This window comes from Mixophyes fleayi, chromosome 1 (genome assembly GCF_038048845.1).
Source record: "Mixophyes fleayi isolate aMixFle1 chromosome 1, aMixFle1.hap1, whole genome shotgun sequence".
Taxonomy (NCBI): domain Eukaryota; kingdom Metazoa; phylum Chordata; class Amphibia; order Anura; family Limnodynastidae; genus Mixophyes; species Mixophyes fleayi.
The window spans coordinates 448254589-448268764 of record NC_134402.1 but is presented as its reverse complement, the minus strand read 5'-3'; the positions used below and the strand labels follow the sequence as shown (position 1 = coordinate 448268764).

General features: G+C 43.4%; 1 protein-coding gene across 1 annotated transcript in view; it reads left to right on the top strand.

The window, feature by feature from the left end:
- Positions 1 to 1379: 1379 nt before the first annotated feature.
- SETBP1 (SET binding protein 1) overlaps positions 1380 to 14176 on the top strand; it is a 150251-nt gene continuing 137454 nt past the window's right edge. Inside the window, exon 1 of the mRNA XM_075186275.1 lies at positions 1380 to 2037. The gene's annotated coding sequence lies outside the window, so the exon portion shown is untranslated. The remainder of the gene's footprint in view (positions 2038 to 14176) is intronic.

Sequence of the window (14176 nt, the reverse complement as noted above, 5' to 3'; positions counted from 1 at the left end):
ATCGTCCCAATAGGGCTGTGATGACAATTCATGAGCCTGTCAAAAATAACAAGATTAAGGGGGGTAACAAGACATTTTAGAGCCCCAACAGAAAGATTTTGTAAGGGCCCCCATAGATGAAAGAAAACACACATAAAAACACGGGCTTTGATAGGGTAGTAGGAACCCCAGTTATTGGCCCCATAGCATCTGCGCCGGGGCCATCTTAACAACATTATGGGCCCATGGGCAAAGCAGTGCACTTCGGCCCCTACCTACACAACCACTCACAGGAATAAAAATGCAAATTATCAATAAAATTAAGTATATTTATTGGTAACTGTAACAAAAATAGGTGTTTAAACATTAAAAAACATGCTGTACAGCTGTGACTTGATACATGGATGAAAAGATTTTTCTTCTATTGGGCCCTGCCTATGGGGGCCCCTATGCTCATGGGGCCCCCGGGCAACTGCCCAGCGTGCCTAGGGGGAAATACAGCCCTGAGCTGCACCCCAGCGAATATGTTAGTTATGCCTTTGAACAGTCATTATTGGACACCTATGAAAACACTGGCGGGAGATAACCAATATCGGGCAATGTGGCATGCCTGTCTACTTTTGAGTGATTTGCATACTCATGTCCCCGCCCCTACTGCGCAATGACACAATTCACATTATATCGCAGAGGGGGAGCGGGTCCATGGTGAGGCAATTCACAGCGAAGAGGGCGGGATCCGTGGAGTATTCCCAGCTCTTCCAGAAACACGGGAGACCCCTGGATATTCCGGGAGAGTAGATTAATGCGCAATGTGGTCATCTTCTGGTCCCACTTACAGGCTCCAGTGACGCTGGAAACCATCCAGCTGCACCCAATCCATTTTTATAAGGTCACTATGGGGTATCACTGTTATTTTGGGGCCACACCTACACCCAGCATATAGGTCCCTAAATTACAGTATGTGTGACCACAGTAAGGCTTCTGTCAATCACCTGACATGACTAAATGCCCCATGTTTACATACATGAACTGTGGCAACAGCTAAAGACGTCTCTGTGGGTCTCCTCTCTGTTTACACTATGATGTGAGAGACGCTCAAGGCCTGAAATCTGGGCTTGTCTAATAGATTTGCCCCTCAGATATGAAATGTGCCAGCTCCCCCCCTGGGCTTGTCCCTCGCTCTGAATAAACGAGTGGGACTGAGAATGCGATGAGGAGTGGGGGGCCCCCTCCCACGCAGGCCATGTTGTGTCAGGTAGTGGCAGTGTTGAGTGCATTAACCCAGCCCTGCCGCTTCATTAGCATCTGCTGCTCGCTACTGCAGGACAGAGGGGGGGGTGGTGGGGGAGACAGACACACGGACCAGGCGGGGGAGAGACACATAACACGGGAGAGGGACAGACACACAGGCGGGAGGGGGGTGGCCGGATCTCATTAGACAGGCGGAGCGGACATTTTGTGATACATTACAGTATCTGGATCAGGGATCGGAGACAGCGAGAGGCGGGGGAGCCGCGTTACATTGTATCCGGCCCGGGAGACGCAGGAGATACATTGTATCAGTCAGGAGATACATTGTATCCGACCCGGAAAGCCGCAGGAGATACATTGTATCAGTTCGGAAGCCGCAGGAGATACATTGTATCAGTCAGGAGATACATGGTATCTGGCCGGGAGCAGGAGATACATTGTATCCGACCCGGGAGCCGCATGAGATACATTGTATCAGTCAGGAGATACATTGTATCAGTCCGGGAGACGCAGGAGATACAGTGTATCCGTGTCACTGATTAAACTGCAGCCATCAGCAACTCAAGGGAGAATACCCAGCCTTACCTACCCCCCTTTCCCCTTACCCCTGTACCCCACTGGTCCCCTCTCCCGCCCGGATCTTCTCTCGTCTTCTCCCTGGAGTGGATTTTTTTTTTCTTCTTTCCTCCTGTGAGAGCCCTGGACTCGTGGAGCCGCCATTTTTCCCCCGTCGGTTCCTATGTGACACATGATGATGGCATTGCCGCAGAGCCCGGGATATGATCGCTCTCCCTGCTTGGAGGACGGGTACGTGCAGCAATCCTGGGTGTTGGGTGAAGGAGGGGGGGGTGGGGGGTGTTGTGTTTGGAGCCTGATAGTTTTCCCTCTCAGGGAATGCTCTGTGTGCGGTTGGCGGGACCTGGAAGCTGCCGGGGAACCTTTTTAGGAACTGCAGCTGTCAATCACGTTGACACGGGAGTGACAGCTTCAGCTTTTTTCATGAGGTTCTGCAGCAGCCGCAGGGCATTACTACACTGACCTCTGGTGGAAGAGTGGCTTACCCAACCTTCAATATGCCAGCTTTTGTGAGTGGAGGGGTTGCTTGTTTATGTTGTGGGTATAGATTGCACTTGATTTAATTCTGCAAGTGTGTGGGGATTGTCCAAGGTCATCTGGGGTTGACTTTTGTTTTTTTTCTACCCAATTCAGGGGCCAGTCCCTGCAGCCACAAAGGTGACCTTATTGTCTGGCTGCTGGAAGTTGTAGGTTAAGTGGAGCTAGAGAGCTTTCTGTGCGGATCACTGAGGTCTCTGATCAGGGGCAATTGTGTCAAAGGCTTTTCTCTAATTCATGGCTCTAGGAAACTGATCTGTCACAGGGAAGAAGCCATCCAGTCATTTCCAGAAAGACATAAATGTGTATAGCGTGGTGCAGGGGTGAGAATGGAGCTTTCTCTTGATTCCCCTTGATAGACTAACCTTGCTCCTTATTTAGGTGTGTGTAGACATGGCAGTAAATGTTTCATTACATTCATGTTAGCAAGACATGTATCTGTGTTTATGAGCTAGCTGTGCCACCGTACCATTAAACACTGCATGTTTGCGTCTGTTTCCATCACATACCCTGTCATGTATATCACTGCCTGGCGATTGGTTCTGCATTGATCCCAGCATGTAGTCGGGGCAGGTTGGAAGGGGTTTGTAATCTCGCTAGCACAGATTAAGGTGCCAGCAGGCAAATCGGTGTATGTGTATATATGTAATAATATATTTATTCATGCATGCACACCTAAAAAAAATGCTGCAGAATGTTTTAGGAGGGCTACATGGCAGGTTTGTTTTGCAAGAGGTTCTGCAGCATCTCTAAGTGAATAGTCCATGGGATGCAATTGAAATGCAACCTCACAAGTGTACTGAATTTTTCATTATCTGGGGTGCCTGCTGTACCCCTGTCCAGTGGTAACGGACACGATCTGGGTCAAGTCATGAGAAGATTGCAAACCTGCATGTGTTAGCCACTCATTACATAGCTTGGTTTAACAAGGGTTGGCTTTACATTGACATAGATCTATCTATATGAATTACAGACAGCAGCTGTGACAAGGATTTCCTATTGGTTTCCGCTTGCAGTAAAGTGTACTGATAATCTTACTGTTGATGTGAAGTTCTCACAAGGCAGATAGACTTTATTATGTGTATCCTGTGGAGAAGCTCAAGTCTTGCCAGGAAGGGGAGAGTGCTCCAAATGAACCCCCCTCCCCCTGTTACCCTTGTGGTGGTAGAACTTCCTGTTGAGGCAAAATTAAACCCCAAACGTGTGCAGGGATCATGCTCTCATGTTAAAAACAGTCTAGAAAAACAACTGACAGGACACCACTTGTCTCTCGGCTCTCATGGGCTCCTGCTGGGATTGCTGTTGGCTTCTATGTGATCTGACTGGCTTTCAGAAACCCCTAAAGTACACAGTTACATTTTCTCCAAAATGTACCCCCCCCTCTCCCTCCCCAACAATCACCCTGATAGATACAAATCTCCTCTCTCTGGCTTACACCCTACTGTCCTCCTGTTGTTCCTGTTGTCTTTCCTCCAGGAATGGTGCATTTTAGCAAGTAATGTGCTTATATTTAATCCCTGGGCTGTTAGTGAACAGGTCTTGCGGGGGTGTTTGTGATTGCTAAATAGGAAATTGATCCTAGGTTGCTCTTTGACCTGACCGGTGTCTGTGACACTACTGTGCATGAATGCAGGCAGAACACACTGGAACCAGCTTCTTGGGTGCCCTGGGGACCTTTCCTGTTGTTTTTATGTTTGCAAAGTGACATCTGAACTAACTTTGATAATCTGTACAGATACCCTTAGTATAACATGTGTCTATACTACTTCTCTTTCTCTCTCTCTCTCTCTCTCTCTGGAATTGAATATATACATACTAGTAAATCTGAAAATCCACTACATCAGTACTGAGCCAGTGGTGTTTGTTTTGATGGAATCACTATAGTCTGTGAGATGAATCATTGGGAGGAGTGCTCAGAGCCGTGGCAGACGTGAAATTATTATAGATTTTGTGTCCAAAATGAATGTGTTTCATTAAATTTGACAGCTGTAAAAATAATGCATCAGATCCCCAAATCTATTTGTTCAGTGTGTTTTAGGCTGCTGTGTATTCTGAGATTTGTGTTTTTGTATTTTGTTTTTTTTGTTATGTTCTGTAGTTTTTGATTGTGAATACAAATCCCAAGAGAATGGCTCATTTTACCTGTGAGTACTGACTGGCATGGGAGACAGAGGAGGGTCTGTAATGTTTTTGTAGTGTAGTTTCAATGATTGAGTAGAGGTAATGAACTTGTTTAGGGTGAGCTGGCCTGTTGTGCGGCGATTTCGGTTTTTCGTTGGGACTTCCTAGTCTGTATTTATCTTGGAATTCTTCCTGAAGCAAACCGAATTTTGGCAAGTTATACTGGCACAAGAATGTGTCTGTGAACAGATACCAGTTACCTACAAACAATGGAAGCAGCCATTTTGTCTGGCTTGAGGCAATGTCCCTGAGAATGCAGCCTATCCATTCGCTAGGATCCCGTGACGTTGCCTACGCATGAGGCATAGGAATCTCCACCTCGTGTCTCAGTGAGGTCACTAGATTCTGCTGCATGGCTAGCAGACTTGGTCCAGCCCACAAGATCGCTGCCTCCAGGGTGACTTGGAGACAACACAGTGGCTCAGTGGTTAGCACTTCTGCCTTACAGCACTGGGGCCATGAGTTTGATTCCCGACCATGGCCGCCTTATCTGTGAGGAGATTGTATGTTCCCCCTTGTGTTTGCGTGGGTTTCCTCCTGGTGCTCCGGTTTCCTCCCACACTCCAAAAACATACTGGTAGATTAATTGGCTGTATACAAATTGACCCTAGTGTGTGTGTGTGTTAGGGAGATTAGACTGTAAGCCCCAATGGGGCAGGGACTGATGTGAGTGAGTTCTCTGTACAGCGCTGCGGAATTAGTGACACTATATAAATAAATGGTGATGATGATGATGAAGTACACTTAAGGCTCCATAGTCGCTTTCTGATGGACGGTTTTAGAAATGGTAAGAAATTTACTTATATCTCGAGTGGAGGACTGGATTTGGTCTTGTCCATTTTCATTAATTGGGGGGAATTTAATTGCTGGTGATGTTGTTTGTGGACATCGTGCCGCGCACATTGCCGGAAATTACGGTAGAAATCTCGGCTCATTTGGTTGCGAGGAAAAATGAGCGAAGATTTTGTCAAATCTTCGCCGCAAAATGTTTTGCGAACATTCTGGAGACACTTTGTGGATAATTGAACCCCCCTTCATTGTTGTATCTTGTGTTTGTTTTGATTTGTCTTCCAAGTTTCGTTTGGACACAACGTAGCAATTCGTAGCACCCAAATAACAATCATCTTTTAATTCATTTTTTTTTTAATTGCAGTGGTTGATTTATATTATTTTTAAATGTGAAGGAAGAATTGCCCATTTGGTGTGGTTTCAAAGGGTTTGAACATATAACCGATACAACCTACCTTGAGGATTGGGTATGTTTGTCTGCCTATTTCACTTGTCTTTCCCCCGTAATTAGAACACTTAGCACATTGAGACACGACCTTCCACTAACAAATGAATTACACTGTGGGAAACACACGGTTAGCGGCGTCTATACCCAAGATTCCTTGGTGCAGGGCCTGATGGATTTGCCACATTTTTTTTTTCTCTCTCTTACTCTCAATAGATGTAATTGAAACCAGAAGTCTTTTGAGTGCAGGGCATGCCAAGAAACTCCATTTTCTTTCCAGCCAAGAAGGGGAAATAAATAATTTTTGCTGATGTTTTTTCAAGTTGCTGAAGTCTGGTTCCTGCCAAGAAGTACACTTATTGTTATTAACACGTTATCAATTTAAAGCATGAATTGTTTAAACTAACTCTTTGAGTGCCAGCAAACCTAATTATGGGACAGTATTGGTCCCGACAGCAGGGGGCTAAAGAGACCAAGATTATTTTTTTTAAAGTGGAAATAAAAAAAAAACCACAACAGAATTTTTTCTCCACCCTGAATAAAACGTTTTCATGCTGTATCCAGTTTTCTCTATTTATTTTTTTGGATGTTTCGTGCCTTTGGAAAAATTATTGCCATCTTTACAGACTGAGGGACCAGTGTATGCCTTAAATCATTGATGGGCAACAGGAGTCCTAGGGCCAACACCTGCGGCCCCCAGCTCATTCCTTAACTTATTGCCTTACAGCACTGGAGTCATGAGTTCAATTCCTGACCATGGCCTTATCTGTGTGGAGTTTGTATGTTCTCCCTGTGTTTGCGTGGGTTTCCTCTGGGTGCTCCGGTTTCCTCCCACACTCCAAAAGCGTTGCTGGTAGGTTAATTGGCTGCTAACAAAATTGACCCTAGTTTGTATGTCTGTGTGTGTGTGTTAGGGAATTTAGACTGTAAGCCCCAATGGGTCAGGGACTGATGTGAGTTCTCTGTACAGCGCTGAGGAATTAGTGGTGCTTTATAAATTGATGATGATGATGATGATTGTCAGATTTGTTTGTTACAGCTTGTAACACTTGTTTAAAATTCCTACTGATGTTATTACAGATAGGTGTCAATAGCTTTGATTAAATATATTGTTTTAACTGATTGCTGAGACATTAGTGTAATGAGCGGCACTTTTGAAGTTTAGAGGACCACAACATGCGGCTTCGGAAGGTTTCCCATCGCTGCCTTAAGTCTTCGGAACATGGTAGTTTGCACAGGATTGTGGCACATTTGATTGTATGTAGTTACTGTCAACATTCTGACGCTGGAGATATCACCGGTAACTCCCGTATTCACTACATTAAGGAATAATATTGTTATACCCATAGTACTCTCCTGGTGCTGCCAAATGGGGCAATTTAACGAGCTTCGAAAAGAGCTTTTGATCCCCTCTGGTTCTCCTCCCTGATGCACATGATTATGTGCACAAATTGATGGCTGCACATCATCATTTATTTATATAGCGCCACTAATTCCGCAGTCCTGTACAGAGATCTCACTCACATCAGTCCCTGCCCCATTGGAGCTTACAGTCTAAATTCTCTAACACACACACACACACACACAGACAGACAGACACACAGACTAGGGTCAATTTGTTAGCAGCCAATTAACCTACCAGTATGTTTTTGGAGTGTGGGAGGAAACCGGAGCACCCGGAGGAAACCCACATGTGCTGATTTATGACTGCGCATGGAATACGATGGGACAGAATACAGAAGTTTAGCCTTTCGCCGATGCAAGCGGCAAAATGTATTATGTTATTAAGCAGACTTTGCCGGGACAGCCGCCTATCTGAGGCATTGTCCCGGCATGAGTTTATTTATAAATCGCTCCGCTACTGTGAAAAAGGATGTTAATAGATGTTAGTGGCTATTTGTTGTGGTCCTTCATAAATAGAGCCCTAAAAGGATATTATTATTCTTATTATTATTATCATTTATTTATATAGCGCCACTAATTCCACAGCGCTGTACAGAGAACTCGCTCACATCAGGATATAGTAGCTTGTCTGATTTATTGGTGTATTGCGGTGCCATAAAGAATAATGTAACCTAGGATGAAGCAATTGGTCGTTGTGTGTTTATGTGGAGTAGAAGCCAAGTTTGGTTGATATTTAATAATGGACACATTATCAATATTGTCCAAATGCTTTTAGCTGAAACTCAGAGTAGCTGAACGTGCTCAGTTTGGTTCTCTTGTGATAGACGTATGTTGGAGGAAACATTCTTAAACTTTTGAAACTTAACAGGTCTAAAGGAAGCCGGATTAGTTCTCTTTAGCAACCATGACCTGACCAGTTACATCTGGTTAAAGCTGACCACTTTGAAGTACACATATGAGCCTCAGTGGCTTACCTTATAAGCTGTAGTGATTTCCAGCAGGGTGGGGGGGGGGGGGGGGAGGGGGTGTTAACTCTATAATGCCGCTCTCATGAGTGTAGCTTTGGTCAACCAACTTGTGAATTCCTCTCCGTGTTGACCTGTGCAAAGTGAGTGGCCCCATCCTGATTTGGTTGGATTGTTTCCCTACAAGATGAAAAAACAAATTTGTCTTTATGGTGTGCAAGGTGATTGGCTATTTAACTGGTAGTAGGAAATACATGGCATGTTCAACCACTAAAGCTGGGTACACACTACAGAATTTTCCACCAACTTTTTATGCCGATCGATTTTACATGCGATCGATGTTCCGATCGCTCGGTCCATGGACTGCATACACACTAGCCTTGTTTTAGACGATAAAGGGAAGAGCGGACGTCCCTTTAGCGACTTTATACAGCCATGTTGTCGTGAGCAATGATTGTCATTTCGTACACACTGAAGCAACAGTTGCAGGGCATGTAACGATATACCAAAGACATTAGCATAAAGGGGCAGAGCTTTTGCTATAGTTAACATCCAAAGTGCATAAAAAGAGAAGACAACACTGTCTCTTCATTCATTCCTATTTGTAAACCTTTATAAGTTGAATAGTTTATAAAGGTTAAAGTTTATAAAGGGTAAATATTAATAGATTCACAACATAGATGCAAAGGGTAATAACACACGTCCTTTATACAAGTGTAATGGTCTGCAGCCGGACAGGTGCAATACACATCTATACAAAATACAAGCCTGTGATGTGCGGATACCGCACCACGTGGGACTGGTACAGACATCACACATTTACATACACACGCCCCCCCAGGTCGAGGAAGTATCGGAGGATTGTCGTGGATCGGTCGGAAGTTTATACACACTACACAACGGAAAGGAGATTGGAACGAAAATATTGACCAACCAAATGAGGCGACAACTGTCCATTTGGGCAGACCTTCGACCATCGTGTCGCTACACACACTGACCCGACTTTTGAACAAGCGGTCGTATGTCGGCTGATTGAGCCGATTATTGGACAAAAACCCTGTAGTGTGTACCTAGCTTAATTTGACTGGATTTCAGTGTATGGTTGGGTATGGCTAAAGTAGGCAATTTGTGCCAGTCACATACTTGTAGTTCAACAAGTGCTGAGGAGCCAGTGGGTTACGACTTCTGCTGTAATGTTACATGATAACTGGTGGTTTAACCCCTGCACATGGTGAATTTGTCATTAGCTGCATCCACCAGATCCCTAAGATAAATGTTGTGCCAGTACTCGCAGAAGCTTTGCCGGATGCATCCTCAATGCATCGAGCTCTGTGTATGGGCTGGCTGCAGATGACTTGTTTTCATGCCTCTCTGAATCCATGAATGTAAACAATGCATTTGTTAGCTATGAGACTGCAAGTCAGTGATTCTGACCCTGTCTTCTCCCAAGAGCGAGTAGCACCACCACATTAAGCAACTTTCTCCCTATCAACTGTAAACAAAAGAACAGCACAGATAGCATGCTGGTGTATTTCATATACAATATTTAGCTGAGGAATTCATGTCCGTTAATTGGTTGCTCGTTATTTATTAAAACACACAGCTGTTTTGATGCTAATTGGGCTGTTTATAGCAAACACAGATTGCTTCATGTGTTGGTCCAAAATGACCACCAATTCTGATTCATAACGGGTCTAGCAGATGTTGACCTGAACAGACGATAAATGTGAGATGTGGTCTTTGCTGGACAACACTAAGGTGCTCGGATAGAAAGGCCACACATGTAATTATTATGTTTGTGTGTGTGTTCAAATCTCACAGAGATCCGGCCACGAGTTGGATAGTCCATGTGACTGGATCCGCCAGTATATGTCCAGATTTATAAAGTAATCTGGTACAAGGGAGAAGGAATCCCAGGATCCAGGTACTCGATGCAGCTACAGAATTACTGGCCAATTTTGGGAGTCCTTTTTATCAATATCAGCTGATGTCCATCTTTCCTGGAGTTTTAAAAAGTAATGATGGCTCCTGAATTCTAAATTGTTTTGTCTACTTCTGTCCTAGAAAGGTGTTGGCTGCTTAAAGCTAACACATATCTGATTGGTTCATCATCATCAGTTATTTATAACTTGTTGATGTGGGTTACAAGGTATTTGTGCAGCTTGTATCATATTAAATACGCCTTATTTACCTACATGGAAAGTAGGTCATGAGCCTTTATTGGGCTTGAGATTGCCATGTGTTGTGATTTGACATTGGCAGCAGCTGTATTGTATGTGTCTTTATTTGGGGTTAAGATAAGGTGAATAATTTGGGCGTAGGTGGAAGTGACACTCAATAATTGGTTTACAAATACATGGCTTAAGTCATACCTGTAATATTTTTATTAGCAGCTGATAAAAACCTATCGCCCAGAACAGGGAGAGCCTAATCTTGTCTGTTTTTCAAGATCGTTTCCGCTAAAGCACCTACAGGGAGGGTGAAGGGAGAGAATTCAGGGATCATTAATCCCTATGTGACTTATGTACAGGTGTAGACGTGAATATCAACCACACAGCAGCACTTCAGATTGCAAACTCTTGTTTTCGTGTGGTCTGTTGTCACACCCACACACATCTGTACTAGCTTGTGTTACTTTCATGGTATCAGTAATTCCTACCTCCATTCAGTGTTTTCTTGCACCGGGACAGATCTCGGTTCACAGGCACAGATCTACGGAAGTCCTCTCGCTTGGTGACTTGTAATACACTATAAGGGAAGGATGGCTTCATATAACACATGCGATCTAACGCCTCTTGTAAGTTATCTCTGTATAAATATTGCCTGCATTTCTGTGCATTTTATACGGTGATAGAACCCCTTGGTGACTTTTTTTTTTAACATAGATGTGCTAATGAATATAAAAATCACACTTTAATTTTTCAAGATTTTTGATAGCGATATTTGGCTTGTAGAATGAGCAGTAACATTTGTGAATATGTCCTGAGTTAGCGGCTTGTTGTTTCAGAGATGATGTTCAATATTATCGTGAAAAGACATTGAATAAAGATAATAAACCAGAATAAATATGTTTATATATCTTTTGCCAGATTTAGGGGTATATTTACTAAACTGCGGGTTTGAAAAAGTGGTGATGTTGCCTATGGCAACCAATCAGATTCTAGTCATTTTGTAGAATGTACTAAATAAATGACAGCTAGAATCTGATTTTCAAACTTGTAGTTTAGTAAATATACCATTTAGACTTCATTTATTCCCTTACATATCATACGGAATATGTTGGCGCTATATAAATAAATGTTGAAGATTATGTACTATTTAGCCAATGAACAGACCTCAGTCACTGTTTGTCCCTAGGTGCATTGTCATAATTTGTTCATTACATCCAAGTTGAACGGGGCTGTCTTATATCTGAGAGCGTTTATAGGGATTTCTGCTCATACATGAATAATTTTATTATGTAATCCTATAAACTGTAGATGTAAAATTACACGGCTGTATTTACTGCGCCATTTACATTATCTCTAATCTCTCGGTTCTGACCTTCATTTTTCACAGTAGACTTCCTATAATAATCACTGCCAAATGTACTTTAGAGTCTGCTTGATGTTCTGACTTCCCATTCTGCCATTTGCATAATGACCACTGATTGGCTGGGCACGCTGCTTCTCGCATACAATTCTATCTATAGATATACAGTGTAGAATCCGTTTCTAGTGATTCTATCGCAAGTGAAAGCACGATGATGTCATACTGATGATTTTGTTTGTTACAACATAGGGAATATTGATGATTATTGAATCTGTCATGGACAAGCTGTAATAGAATATATAAGATGTGCATGAAAGAGTGCTTTGGAATGGAAATTGCTTTGTACCATATGGTCAACCTAATGGGAAAAAAGTGCTAACCACATAGCCACCATGCTGCCCGAAATACTTTCTTAATACTCTTACACTTTGTTCACACTGCCGCTCCTGCAATATTCCGGGTTTTTGAACCCAGGATAATGCTGTGTCGCAAAGCATCCCAGCTCATCAGACCCCGTTCACACTGCACCTTTGACTCAGGAAATTCCCGGGTCGACCCTGTTCATACTGAACCCGGGTGTGCCCTGGCAATAAGTGTGTCATCACAAGAGGAGCTTTGATTTGCTAATCAAATACCCCTCTTCCAATCAGCTCCTTTCTGTGAGACCCGGTTTGAGAAACCCGGGTTGCACCGTTCAGACTGCAGGTTACCCGGGACTGACCCGGGACTAACCCTGCAAAAGTGCCAGGTCTAATTCCCACGTCATCGGTAGATGCAGGGACAATATCCAGGGTTTTTAGGGCAGTGTGAATAAGGTATTAGATATAAACTGTCAATATATTAGATATAAACTTGTATTCAAGCAAATCATTACAGTCTATCCTGTAATTAGGGGACTTTAAATACTCTTCCCTGATACTGTATCTACCTATGTTACAGTGATTGCTTATTGGGGTTCCGGCGCCTCTCATCTGACATGACCTAAATCTTTTAAATAAAAGTTTTTTGTTTTTTTTTACTGCAATATTTTTCATATCTATATCTGTGAAATTGTTGATGCAACCAGATACACCCAGGTACATAAAACATTGGCTGACCTATGCTTCCACTTGTTTGGTTTCTTCCTTGAAACCAGTCAGTTATTTCCTCTCTCCCAACAACCTTTGTAACAGCTCAGCCTATAGAGATAATGGCGAAGGAGAACTGCTCCCAGTTAATGATTTACAGAGTTATTTTCAACACGTTGGAGCGCAAGCAGCTGACACTGGTTCAAGTGACCATCATCTGCACAATATGGTCACCACCCAACAACATTACACTGTCAGCGGCCTCCGTGAGAGACTGGGTGAGCTGACACTCTAGATCTGCTTTCTTTTTCGTTATGTGTCTAAACTGTGAGCTCAGAAGCATTGGGTGACTCATGTAACCTCGCACAAAGAGTGCTTTCCTTGTGAACCAGATCAAGCTGGCTGTACATCCTGCTGCAGTGAGCAGCACTGCATTGTGTGCCCTTGTTATTCTCCTGACCTTTCTTAAATAGCTTTTCTGTTTAATGCAGTGTTAGGTATTGTAGGATTTTAACTCTCTTTGAGGCCAGCGTTGTTTTCTGAAGTGTACACGGCTGACGGACGATATATAGGGGCACATTTATCAATATTCACATAAAGTGAAAAGTAGTTTTCAATCCTTATCGCAATAAGGATTGAACTATTTCTCACATTTATGTACAGCCCTGCACAGAAACAGCAGTTCCGAAAAAAATCATACTTACCCCCCCCTCTTCGGAAGCGCTGCCTCCAGGTCTTCTCCTCGTTCTTTTCATTCTTCAATTGCGCATGTCCAGTTCCAAGAACTGCCCTCTGTCGTTGCAGAGAGAGCGCGCTGAGTGACAGGGAGAGATCATGTGATCCCTCCACACATGCGCTGTCCAGCTCTGCTCTTCGGAGCAGAGCTGACAGCATTAGATTTCTTCCATTCCGATGATGTACGCCAGCCTCAGCTGGCGTACATTAACATGACAATTTCCCGAAAAAAGTTTTTTCGGGACTTGTTAGATTGCGGCCAGGAGCAGTCACCATTCTGTTGAATGGTGACTGCTCCCAAAAACGAAGAGGAATGCAAAGCAGCAGATATCCATGATATCTGCTGCGATGCACCCTTAATAAATTTGCGGAGGACAGGAGGCACCTTAATGACCCGTTAAAAGCACTATCGTGCTTTTTTAAATATGCCCCATAGTCCATGAAGATCAGCTCTGGCCAGTTTTTAGGCAAATTGTTCACCTTCAAATGAGTTTAATTTATTGTCTGGTGCACACCCTTGTGCAACTTTTACTATATGCATTGCTTAATCGTTCTCTGATTCTCTTTATTTTTGCATTTTTTTGGCCATTATTGTCATCGCCGCACAATACCATACAGCTCTTCTGCAGGGCAGGGTATGTGACGGAATTATCGAGCCAGGGTTTCTAAGGAGCCAGGGAAGATGTACCTGTATAGACATGGCATAAAGTTAAGCT